Below are 13,705 nucleotides of genomic sequence, written 5' to 3' on the forward strand. Positions count from 1 at the left end.
GACTGCTAAATAAACAGTACACAGATCTGTCTCTACCATCACCCCAGAAGTTTTTGAAGTCATTCTTAGACAGATTTGGAGGGAAATAAGCTGCCCTCTTCTAGCCTCTACCCCACCCCATCAATTCCAACTTTTGTGCCTCTGAAAAACAGCTAAATAACTCAGAGTGGTACCTTGGGATATCTACTACCCAGGGATATCACTCATCTTTTCTCAGTGTTCAGTCAGGGATAAATGAATATTAAGTTTTGTTTTGTTTATATTAGAGTGTGCAAAGGAAAAAAGATAGTTGTCCTTAAAACATTTTATAATGTGAAACAGAAACTGAAGGCAACTTGAGTGTTCAAATTTCAAGCAGTTGTGTTAATAAATAAATTGTTAATTATTGAGCACTTTCAATGCTAAGCACCATAGTGGGGTGCTTTACCTATCTCATTTAACCCTCACAGTAACACTATAATATTCATTGGAAATGCTCCCATTTTATGTTGAGAAGCTGAAAATTTAGATTAAGTGACTTACTCAAACTCACACAGCTAGTCAGCAGGGCCAAGGTTTGAAAGTAGGTCAAACCTAAAGGTTTCCAAAACAATCCTAACCATCCTCTATACAAATCAAAACTGCAGTGAAGTCAAATAGTTTCCTTTATTATAACCTGAAGGAGAGAGAGAGAGAGAGAGAGAGAGAGAAGATGGGTTCTTCCTGTCATTCACACTTAGCTGGTCCATGCACACAATCTGACTCTTGGTTAATAATCAGTCAGCTCAGAGAGATATCACCTTCTGACCAATCTGTTTGTAACTGATCAGTTCAGGAAAAGCAATCAAGCTGGCAGCAGTTTTGAATAGCTGCCTCAGGAAGATGGTGTCTTCAGTTTAGAATTGAGACACACAGTTGGGAGGATTCACACTGCCAATGTTCTTGGGGGAAATATTCAGCTCTGAAAAAAAAATCGATTAAAAATGTTTTAAATAAGTAACATCACCCTAAGTGTACATGTGTTTTATTGGTAATGAGCATTCCTTAATAGTTATTGTACATACATGTAAATGGATACAATGACCTTATGTATGTATGTGTATATGTGCACATACAGTGATTACTAGCAGGTGAGCATAAATTAAAGCAAGTGTGAACCCTGTCATTTTTTAGTCTTTTCTTCCACACCTGGTAGACTGAAAACCCTACAGGTCATTTTGTCAAAATACAATTTTGGTTCTGAAATAAAATAACAGAACAGAAACAATCTATTATAACTCACTGCCAATGTTGCCAGATAACTACAAAAAAAATAGAGTGTCTCACACAGAAATATCAATAACTTTAATGTGTGCGATTTGTTAACAGGGAAGAAAACAAGCAAACTTGCTCTCCGCTGACTGTCACTAATATTTATTCGTCCAGTGACTGTTAATCAAACCAAGTTTACAGTCCCGTACAGCACCTGTCACAGGTGCTGATCATTAATCAGCTATTACGGCAGTTTATTCTGCTGCTGACAACTCGCAATTTTCCACTGATTCAGCTAGTTTGTCAGGTGGGAATTATGGCATAGCGCATGTGACAAAACACATCACCCTTTTTTTTTTTTTTTTTTGCATTTTCAGGCTTCTCTCTCCTGCTTTCTCCCCCTTTTTAGACAAACAATATCTGGGAACTCAGAAGTAATAAGGCGGAATGCATAATTAATTACCCAGCTTGCTCTAATTAGGGATGAATAAGTTGTGTCCCTCTCATCATCACAAATGTGGTGATGGGTAATACCAGTTTATGCTGTATTAACTGCAAATATGCAATCCTTCTGAGAGCACTTTTGTTGATGAATTTGATGAATGTGACAATAATTAGCAGAGACAGATGAGAGCTAAATTACTACTGACAATGTAATGCTATCCTGCTCGAGGGCCTGGGAACGTGGCAGGATAACATGGCAGGGACCTGGGCCTCGTTTCTAATTAATAGTCTTTTTTTTTTTTTCTTTTCCTTTTTTTTTCTTTTTCTTTTTTCTTCTTTTTTTTTTTTTCTTTTTTGCCAGTGGGGGGAAAAAGGAGTAACGGTAATTGTTTTCGTAAAAGGCTGCAGGGAGTTATCAGGGTAATAAAGTTAATTAGCAGAACAAACATCCTTTTACTGCCTTACCAGTCTGAGGAAAAGAGGGTAATTCAAACTGCAGAAAGATATGACGAGATGGGATGATAAGAAAAGAAATTTTACACAGGAGGCCAACAGAGAAGAATGATTTTCTTCCTTCATTTCTTTAGCTTGATGCATGGGAAGAAATTAGACAGCCCCTTTTTTCAGTTCACAAAGTTGCTCATGTAAAGAACTTTATTGTTATGATTTTGAGTTTGGAATGTAAAGTTAACTTAGATCAAATTCTACTGTTTACTTCTTTCCTAGCTAGTGATAGTTTTGGTCAATTTCATCTTTATTCAGGTGACATTTTCTTAATATCTTAAGCATAGAAGTAAGTTCGAGCATTTGCCATCTTAAGAGATCACTTAGCCGCATTTTGTCCCACTGTTTCATAATCTGAATCTTTTGGGGAAAGTAAAAAACTGTTAAGTGATTTCCGCAAGTAGTTTCAGTTTATTCTTCTGTGTAAGTTAAAAAATTTAAATGAGATTTAAGAAATATACTATTTTTTCTATTTTCAGTCTCAAAAATCACCTTTATTAAAATTTGCAAACAGTGTTTTTCATTTCTGTTGTAGCTTTTTACATATACAAGTATCCAGTCAAAAAAGGTGAACAGTTTAATGAATCTCAGTTTTACATTAGATTTTTATTCAGTTCAGTTTCATTTAATTCACATTGCTTGACCTAGGTAGATACAACATAAAAGGAAAACACCCAAACATCTGAAGCTTTTGTAAGTTCATTTTCTCCCTTTAAAGATCATTAGTGGTTGGCTTTTTTTAAACATCAATGCTTGAAACATTTAATATGAAGTAAAATCAGAAAGTGTCTATGGATTTTCATTCCTTTTAGGCACGTTTTTTAAAAATTATTTTATGCTTTTTAAAATCATTACATATCTCACAAGTTCTAATTCATGTTTACCATGCATACATGGTATATAAATGTGCACACATTTGTTTGTTGTCAGAGCTAAATGAAACAGCCTACCATAATGACTGTGTTTGATTCTAAAAATATAAGGAGTAAGTTAGCAGTAACTTGACTTCATGTTGGACAGTATGGCATCAGGTGACTTTCCAGCATTAGAATTCTCCATGGAGAAACTGCCACCAAACATGGGTAACACCTACCAAAATGGCCTTAACTTCTAATATCTACATTTTCAAAATGTCTTTGGGGACAATACCAAAGCAGTGTGAAGGTAGAGGACATAACATTGAACTAAGCATCAGAACACTTGAGTTCTTCACTGGCTCTGACATCTGTATGATCATGAACATTTCCGGTCTTGCCTCTGATCCTCAGTTTGCTCATCTATGAAATTTGGTACCTGCCCTCCCTACACCGTGGTTGTAGTTCTTTTGTTGACACACAAGACTTTCGGACTTTGGAACCATGAGATTGACAATGAATATAGTGCCAATATGATCATAGTCTAGAAAAAATCATGAGAAATAATCTTGAGCTAACCCAGCTCCTTTTAATAGCCCTCTCATGTATCATCAGTCAGAAACCAGAGCTAAAAGATTTGACAAGAAGTTTTTATGATAAAAGGAATTGAAATCCAGCCTTACTTTGTGATTTTGCCACTGAATTATTCAGAAAAATTATCATTGTAAAAATGCCCCCAAATTCATCTGGTCAAGGCTACCCACCTTTTCAAGATTTTCTTAGTCTCTTGTTAGAAGACCCTATAAAGTCAAAATTAGAAGAAAACTAAACTAATCATTAGTTAACATGCAGAATTTTTTACAATTGTCAAGTGAACTTCCATTTGAAAATACCCAAGTTTCTCACAGACAGACAGGAAGACACGCACATACACCCCAAATTTAGATTGTTTTATTTTGCCTTAGATCCTTAGGAATATTTTAAAGGTTTTTTAAAAAGATTTTATTTATTTATTTGAGAGAGAGAAAGAGTGTGAGCAAGAGTCGGCGGGGTGGGGGAGGCAGAGGGAGAAGCAGACTCCTCACTGAGCAGGGAGCCCTACGTGAGGCTGGACCCCAGGACCCTGAGATCATGACCTAAGCCGAAGGCAGCCACTTACCTGTCTGAGCCACCCAGGTGCCCCAGCATTTTAAAGTCTACCGTATAACCGTAGACCGTAGGAAAACTCTAGAAGTGAGAGAAGCACTGGATGCTACTTCTTATAACAATTTATAGCAACTTATAACAACTCTTATGTAGCTACTACGTGAAGTAAGAAATTATAATAAAAGATCACTTAGAGATAAAGAGGGACTGAGAAATTATGAAAGAAGTGACACTAAAATCCAAATGTGTAATGGTTTTTTTTCTAGAAATCTGTTGGAAATCCTATTGTGAGAGAGGGATTAAAAGGGAGCATGTTTGTTTTGTCTTCTTTGAGACCTGCACTGAATTTATTGAATATTCTGGTCTTTTCCTCTCCAGCCACTATCTCCTTCATTAGACCATAAGGTATGTCCTTTTTGAAAAGTAATGGAGTCCAGTCAACTGAACTTCATTGATCTGCAAGGACTGCTGAAAATTTAAAAACTTGCTATGGGATTCTGACATGCCAGAAGCCACTAGAAAAAGGATTTTGATATTCAGAACCTCATTAAGAGGTTCCCCTCATCTTTGGATAGAGACCAAAATGATACTTTCAAGTCCTCATCTTTGGATAGAGACCAAAATGATACTTTCAAGTAAGTAATAATTTCCAACTTAGCCTACTGGGTGAGCTAAAAATGCGTAGGGAGAAAAATTGTCGAAATTAGTTTCACCAATAGATATTGTAAGCACTGGATGCATGTACTGTTGGTATTATTATGAATATTCAGAAAAATTAATTCTTTCTTTTCCTTTTTTACTCTAAATCCCTTGGCCATTGTTTTAGAGACTATTTTGACAAATTCTTAGTTCTTGAGGACTCGGGGGCCTGTTTGCTTCTTATATGAATGAAGAAGAGTGTTAGGTGGTTAAATAATTACAAAGGACTAAAAATAAGCCATAGTTTATTTTTTCAGATTTTGAATTACAAAATTATTTAAATGTCTCTAATCGAAGTACTACATTACTATGTAATGGCATTACAATACTGCTTAATGACATTAGGAAACTGCATGCAAAAAAATATTTGTACACAAGGTGGTGATGTTAGCAACCAACTACAGTACTTTTATTCCACAATAAATAACAACAGATTATCTTCCCTGAGTGATCTCCAAAGGGTCTGTTCTGGTTTTCATATAATGATGGTATGTAAGGGCATAGAACACATAGGAAACCTATTATCACATGCTATTAAAGTAACAGGGAAAGAAAAGAAAGGGGGAAAAAATCACCAAAAAATATAGTTACATTTACATGTAATTAGAATTCAAGTATTTAGATTTTAATACCTTTTAAGAAATTTCTGTTGGCACCTTTTTGGATAGTTAATCCCAAAGTTCAAATTCTAAATGTAAAATTGTTTCTTTAGTTCTAATAAACTGTTCCCACTTCTCAGAAAGATTTCTTTAGAAAGCCTTAACCTCACAACCTCCTCCTTCACTTACAATTTTCCTTATCCCAATCCTGACGACAGTATTGATCCATGGAGGGCAATGTCCTTCCCTCTATTCATGTCTCTTGCATATAAATTCAAGTTTTTAGATTTATGCTAGCATAATTCAGAATGACTAAAAAGTGAAGCTGGTAAAAATAACTCACAAACCTTATTTCTCATGAAATGTTGGACTTATAAACCTTATCATCAATTTTAAAATGTAAATAATATGTGCTGACACTTAAACTAGTTTGTGTATTGGTACATTAATAACGTCCTCCAAGACATCGGTAACTGATTTTATTATTTAACCCCCCAAATCCAACTATTTATTATAGTTAAATATAGTTATTCTTAAATACTTTTTTAAAAAAGTAAATGATGACATCAGCAGGAACACAGAACTTGTTGGTTACAAGGTGGAACACTTGTGTGCCATGAATCAAAAGGTAGGCTGATGTGTTTTCAATTTTAAGATTTTTCTCCCAAGATGAAAAGAGCAGAAGTTGTCATTTGCAAGCTAGAAAGCAAAATATCTGTTCTTGAATTATCTGAGGATGAGTCAGAAACTTAAGCCCAAAGAAAAGTAATAAATAATGACAACAGATGTTTGTAAACCTGTGCTCCCCTGTTCGGTGTTTCTACGTGTTGTTTTGCCTTGATGTGCTGTCAGCCGCCTCTCACCTGGGAGTAGTGATATCTTATCAAAGCCCAAACAGTTCCTCTTCACAACAGACAGATAATAGTGCCTTTCAATTTATCATACTGGAAGTCTAAAAGAACCATGGGAACGATTGGTCAGGTGACAGCTTGATGGACAGTTTGACAGCCCTTAAAGCATCATGGGAAATGGTTGTCACCTGATTTTTCAGAGTGACCAGGGAGATAACCTTCAGAATGATGAGGAAAACAAAAATCTGAATATTTGTATAAGATCCAGTGGCAGCATCAATGTTCACTTAAGTGATAATAGGTATGAATTTAGATTACTCGAAATGTGATTATCAAACCTGAGGGCTCTCTCCAAGTCCAGAAGTGCCCTTCATCTCTTTAGATGCCTTTTACATTTTTATTCAAATGTCATTTGAAAACCATATACATCATATAGGGCTTTTGATTTTAAAAAGACACAATAAAAGATATTATTTAACCACAGGCTAAATATATTAGCTGACCATTAACATTCCCCAGCTTTGAAATCTACTTTCCTTTTGACAAATCTGCATACACCTTTTCCTAAATATAGTTTCCACACTGCAGTTCTAATTAGAAAGGCGGTCATAAAGAATCAGATGTGTCAAATTTTATACTCTGGGCTAACTAAACCTCATGAAGATCAGTAGAGCCTTGGTGTGAGAAACAAAATAAGAGAAATCGATCTGGAGATCTTTGGCACAAAAATGTTTCAGTTTGTATTTATTCATTCATACACCAACAAACGGGAATGAGGTACTACCCACAAGGGTCTCTGCTGGATGTATAAAGATGAGAAAGATAAAACTCCAGATTCAACTTGCTTACAGTTTAAGAGTGAGGATAGTTTTAAATTAATAGTAGATAGCAAAAGAGACCAAGAGATTCATCCAAATCTTCTAGTTGTTGAGGCTTACCCACAGCCCCTTACAAAGTTGTCTCCCGCGTGTGTTCTTTTATGTATTGCATGTGCAGTTTGCAGTAGTTTTATGGCTTAATCAGAAGAAATTTGGCCTCAATATTGAGATTCCAAAGAAAAAAATAAGCACTCCTTGTTTATATATTTTTTGTCTCACAAGTTGAAAGATGATTCTGGAAGTAGTAGGGAGATAAATGAGATTTGAGTTGCAGTTCCTATCGTTGAGGAGGACTCTAGACATCCCAAACTTCAGTCCCTTAGATATTTCATCTGCTTTTTTCCCCAGAACAGATACTTAATAAGTTTCTATTTTAAAATAATATCTAACATACAGAAAAGTTATAAGAATAGTGCAAAGAACTCGTTTATGAATATTATCCAAAATTCACCAATTGTTAGGATTTTGCCACCTTTGTTTTTATCACTCCTATTTTCTTTCTTGCTCTTTCCCTCCACACATCTTCCCTTCTTCCTTCCTCCCTCTCTTACTTAGCTATCATTTTAATATTATATTTTTCTGTTTTTCAGTAATTTTATAGAGGGAAATGAGATTAGATTTACATCTGATTCATCTTAATTCTCCTTCATAAAATCTAGCAACTACTTTGTATATGCTTACTAAATATATATGTGGATGAGTGAACAAATGACAAATAATAATCAACCTAACCTAATCTTTGACCTTTTAGATGTGTTTATACATAAATTTAAAAGGCATTATATTATTTGTCTAAAATATGTGTGATATTTTACAAAATACAAATCTTCCCTTAATGAAGTCTGGTCAATAAAGATTTAATAAAAACAAATAAATAATACAATAAAATGAAAATATTACAGTAAAATGTCAAGTGACTCTCCAAAGGAAGTAAAAGATAAAAGTTTCAGGTGCTGCTGGCCCTTTGTGTGAGACAAATAGACCAACTATAGATGCTGGACAAAAAGCAGGGATTTAAACAAAAACTGTCTTTCTGAAAAACCCTCTGGCATCATTGTTGAAACTGGCACCATTTGGCTGCTTGACACTTTTGGGATAACACTCCGCTTTCACAAATTTTGATGCTTTGGATTCACATTCCAACATGATTTTCCAAAGACAAGCCAGACAAATTGTGAGAACACCCTCAGTGTTTTCCAGGGATCTGAAAAGCCAGTAAAAAATTTAAATGACTATTAAAACAAAATGTTCTCCATGTAATTCTTCACAAGAAGATACATGATTCAAAAAAAAATTTAATGAAGCCAAAGTTTGCAAATGCAAAGCAAAATACTTTTGAGTGCCATATGCAAATGTAAACACTTAGAGACTGATAAAAACACATTTTGCTTATTTCCAATTGGGAAGGCGAGATGTGGGAGGAAGATTTGTAATAACTGGTACATGGACAAGGTCCAAGTGCTGCAGAATAACTGAATTCAGAATCAGATCTGGGGGTTAAAATGGTTTTCCTTTCCTTGTTGAAATAAACCCATGGAGCATCAGGTCATAACAGGTCCCAGATGTAGTCCCTCGCTCACCCGATGCGAATTAAGTTTCATTGTTAACAACTAATGTAGTCGTTTAAGCCAACTAAATAAAAGAAGCTAAATATAAAGCCAGAACCAAAGTCTTATAACATTTTTCACAGTAATGCCAAAATTGGTGGTCGGGAAAAGTTAGAATAAATACTGGTATTGAGTTTTCAGCCAGACTAAAATTTTTGGAGAAAGACAACTTCAGACTAAAAATTTCACAAAAAGAAAAAAAATTATCAGTGAAGTCGTAAAACTATTTTAAAATGATTGACATGCACTTGCCCATTATGCATTTCAACATATAAAATTAGCTTGATGGTTAAGCAGCATTTTGAAGAGACAAAAGTCTTAAATTATTGGCTAATGTAGGTTATACGAATCATGGACTTTTAAAAACATATAAGATTGGTGTATAAAATTTTACTTGAAGTGTATAAAATTACTTGAAGTGTATAAAATTGATGATCTTTTAGCTCAAAACATTAAATACCACTGTTTGGATTCTTCTGCTATGGTGCGACAGGATCTCTGGTATGAGGCGTGAAGGGAATTTTGAGTTTTACGACCAAAATTAGAAAATTAAAGTTATTTCTGTTCGCTCTTTCTTCTTTCAAGCTATGTCCATTACACTTCAAATGTGGGAAATTCTGGATTCATTTTCCCTTATTTTTCTGACTGAAGGCTTGTTAGAGAAGTAAATGCGATGATTTATTTTAAAGACATTTAGAAAAGCCATCTAATTTCCTTAATGCTAAAAAGGAATCACTGAAAAATCATACCTCAAGTCACTCTTTTGTTATTTTCACAACTTCTTAACAGCTAACAAGGTTTGATCTTTGTTCATTTTTTTCTTTGTTCATTTTTTGATAAAAAATATAAAAATGCAGAAAAAAGGAAATATGGTGGCATATCACACTAATACTATTTTAAACATTTGCCACTCAATGACTTAAGCTAAATATTTACCTTTCTAAGACCATGTCTTGAATGTAAAAAGGGAATTGATTCTAGTTTTTTATCTATTTCTTGGAGTTCTGATTAGTGATTATTCAGAGGTTTATGATAAACTTTCTGAACCTTGCATATACTGAATAATGCTGGGATTATAAAAACCACCTTACATGGTTCAACTTTCACTTCTACCTATCAACTTTCATTCTCACAAATTCTCTTTTTGAAGGTTGTAAGAAGAAAATACATGAAGTTAGATTTAAACTAATTCTTAAAACCCAAGTGGTGTTAGTATGTACATTAGTACATTTATTTTGGCTGTAACTATATGGAGTGAAAAACAAAGTGGAAAATGAAATTATTGTTCAACTAATTGATTATTTTGTTTACATTATATCATATTAACAGTTTAACTTTTTCTACTGAGAATACTTAACTGGCAGTTGTGTTGGAATTTGATAGGTGCAGCCATAGTGTTTTAACAATCAAGCACCAATGTTTTCCATTATTTATTCTCCATGGCATATTAAACCCACTATTTTCTTTCTAGCCTTACAGTTAATAGAGAAGAAATGAACATCATTACTTTCCACCCTTGTCAAGTTCCTTATCTGTTATATTTGAAATTGACTCTCCTCTTCTCTCAAAGAAAGTTTAATTCTTTGTTATTTTTTTCCTTCACCATCTTAGAAAGCTTACAGTTCTGTGAGACTCAGCTTCCTCAACTGTAAAGTGGAAATAGTTATATTTACCTGTTAGATTTGTTCTGAAGACTAGAAATTATTGCAAATAACTGCATAGTATCTTCTGTAACAGTCTGCTCTCAATGAGAACTAATTCCCTTCTCTTTGATTACATTGGAATACTTATTTATTGACTTCTGTCAAAAGATAGATTACTCAATGTCTTAACCCTTTTTCCTCAATTACACTGAAGCAAAAATCAATGTCAGAAGGTGCTAATCCTTCTGCTGGGATGATTCATTAAAGGAATTCAGCAAAAAAAAATAATTTTAAATTATAAGACCAAACATTGACAATGTTCAGAAAACACAATTCTTTCCCAAAACAGGAAAAAAGATTATTTGCCTACCTTGGTAAAAGTAAAATGAAATTTCCCCTCAACTATTTTTCTTTATGAATCCATGAAGCAGAAATAGAAGAATATTTAAATTGTCCAGTGTTTATATAGATATCTAAAAACTTCAAAAGATATACAAGGTATTGTTCATATTTTGTTACTATGAAATCAAGGAGGGAGCTATCCTCAAAACAATAACAACATAACAAATGCTTATTCGGTGGCAGGCATTGCATGCAACTTTCAACTACTTGGATTATGATTTAATCCTCAAAACACTATTGAAGTAGATATTATTATTATCATTATCATTGTCATTATCATTATTATTCTCACTGTACAGATGAGAAAGTTGGTCATGGAGAGAGTTAGCAGCCTGGTCAAGGTTATAGAGTCTGTAAGTGTTGGGATTGAAATCCCAAATGACTTATATAGAACTCACTATGCTTATTTGGACATGAGCTTTAAAAGAGCAGTCCCTCTATTCTTAAGAAAAGAAAGAAAATCTAAAGTGTGATGTAACGATTTCTTTACCTTTCATCTCTTAGGCAATAGTAAAATCTAATTCTAAATATTTAAAGCATTTTTTAATATTTTAGTTCCCAAATTTTGTTGGCCTTAGAAACCATTTATGCTCTTAAAAATTATTGAAGACCCCAAAGAGCTCTTGATTATGTAAGTTGGATCTATCAATAATTGTTCTCATTCATTTGGGGAATATAAATAATAGTGAAAGGGAATATAAGGGAAGGGAGAAGAAATGTGTGGGAAATATCAGAAAGGGAGACAGAACGTAAAGACTGCTAACTCTGGGAAACGAACTAGGGGTGGTAGAAGGGGAGGAGGGCGGGGGGTGGGAGTGAATGGGTGACGGGCACTGGGGGTTATTCTGTATGTTAGTAAATTGAACACCAATAAAAAATTTTAAAAAAATAATTGAAATATTAGAAATTGAAACAGAGGAATTTTTAAAACACTTAACAATTTTAAAATAACAATAAAGAATTCATTATATGTGAACATTAATATTTTTAAAGTTTTTATTTAAATTAGTGTAATATTGATTTCAAGAGTAGAATTTAGTGATTCATCACTTACATAAAACACCCAGTGCTCATCACAAGGGTCCTCTTTATTTTTTTTAAAGATTTTATTTATTTATTCATGAGAGACAGAGAGAGAGAGAGAGATAGGCAGAGACACAGGCAGAGGGAGAAGCAGGCTCCATGCAGAGAGCACTGACGTGGGACTTGATTCCGGGTCTCCAGGATCACGGCCTGGGCTGAAGGCGGCGCTAAACCACTGAGCCACCCGGGCTGCCCAAGGGCCCTCTTTAATATCCATCACCAATTTAGCCAATCCCGCATCCACCTCCCCTCCAGCAACCCTCAATTTGTTCTCTATAGTTAAGAACCTCTTAGGGTTTGCCTTCCTCTCTCTCTTTTTTTCCCCTCCCCTATGTTCATGTTTTGTTTCTTAAATTCCATATGTAAGTGAAATCATATGGTATTTGTCTTTCTCTGACTGATTTATTTCACTTAGCATAATACATTCTGGCTCCATCTATGTCATTGCAAATGGCAGGATTTCATTCTTTTCTATGGCTAATATTTAATTTTATATATATATATAATATATATAATATATATTTATTCTAAATATAATATATATTTATTCTTCTTTATCCATCCATCAGTCAACAGACATTTGGGCTCTATCCATAATTTGGCTATTGTTGATAATGCTGTTATAAACATCAGGGTGCGTGTACCCCTTTGAGTCAGTGTTTTTGTGTCCTTTGGGTAAATATCTAGTAGTGAAATTCTGCATCATAGAGTAGTTCTATTTTACCTTTTTGAGGAACCTCCACACAGTTTTCCAGAGTGGCTGTACCAGTTTGTATTCCCACCAACAGTGCAAGAGAGTTCCCCTTTCTTCATATCCTTGCTAACACCTGCTGTTTCTTGTGTTGTTAATTTTAGCCATTCTTTCAGGTGTGAGGTGGTGTCTCACTGTGGTTTTGATTTGTATTTCCCTGATAATGAGCAATGTTGAGCATCTTTTCATATGTCTGTAAGCCATCTGAATGTCTTCCTTGGAAAAAATGGTCTATTCGTGTGTTCTGCTCATTACTTAACTGGATTATTTGGTTTTGGGGTATTGAGTTTGGGAAGTTTTTTATAGATTTTGGATACTAATCCTTTATCAGATATGTCATTTACAAATATTTTCTCCCATTCTGTAGGTTCCTTTTAATTTTGTTGATTGTTTCCTTTGCTGTGCAGAAGCTTATTATCTTGATGAAATTCCAGTAGTTCATTTTTGCTTTTGTTTCCCTTCCCTCTGGAGACCTGTCTAGTAAGAAGTTGCTTCAGCCGAGGTCAAAAAGGTTACTTCCTGCTTTCTCCTCTGGGATTTTGATGGTTTCCAATAACTATTATAGTTATTTCATGAAAAAAAGTGGCATTACTTTACATTTTTTCAAATTCTATATCTGGCTTCAGATATATCTGAATGCTCGTATCTGCTTCTGTACTCAATCTGTTGTGATTTTGAAGTACATCAAGAAAATCTAGCCTCTTATAAATGTGTAGTTGGAAAAAGGAAGAGTATTTTAATAGCCTTTTCAGATAATTATGCATATTATTCTTTCATGTAACACCAAAACTTGAAAAATGTATTTTAAAGGTTAGCTTCAAAATGGAATTTGGAACAATTATCAGTGGACTTTTTGCACATTGTTATATTAAAATCCATTGGTTTATTTGCACTTTGACTAGATCTTTTACCTACACATGGTTTTGAAATATTATAATAGTCTTTTGGAAAATATTAGTTCACTTCAAAACTTGCAAATGTTGACCCATTTCATAATGCAATATTTAAAAATCA

At 34.1% G+C, this 13,705-nt stretch overlaps 2 protein-coding genes across 31 annotated transcripts in view; one reads left to right on the forward strand and one right to left on the reverse strand.

Annotated features, from left to right (window-relative positions):
* LOC144302453 (uncharacterized) overlaps window positions 1–13,705 on the forward strand; it is a 696,165-nt gene that overhangs the window by 523,637 nt on the left and 158,823 nt on the right. For 26 of the 30 annotated variants that reach the window (XR_013369309.1, XR_013369306.1, XR_013369299.1 and 23 more), the window contains one exon: window positions 4,445–4,813. The exons of 3 other annotated variants lie outside the window; for them this stretch is intronic. The gene's annotated coding sequence lies outside the window, so the exon portion shown is untranslated. The remainder of the gene's footprint in view (window positions 1–4,444; window positions 4,814–13,705) is intronic. One more of the 30 variants, XR_013369295.1, reaches the window with a different exon arrangement.
* LOC144302455 (uncharacterized) overlaps window positions 1–13,705 on the reverse strand; it is a 193,687-nt gene that overhangs the window by 72,188 nt on the left and 107,794 nt on the right. The window lies entirely within an intron of this gene.

The sequence above is a fragment of the Canis aureus genome, chromosome 31, assembly GCF_053574225.1.
Source record: "Canis aureus isolate CA01 chromosome 31, VMU_Caureus_v.1.0, whole genome shotgun sequence".
In the NCBI taxonomy this organism is placed as follows: Eukaryota; Metazoa; Chordata; class Mammalia; order Carnivora; family Canidae; genus Canis; species Canis aureus.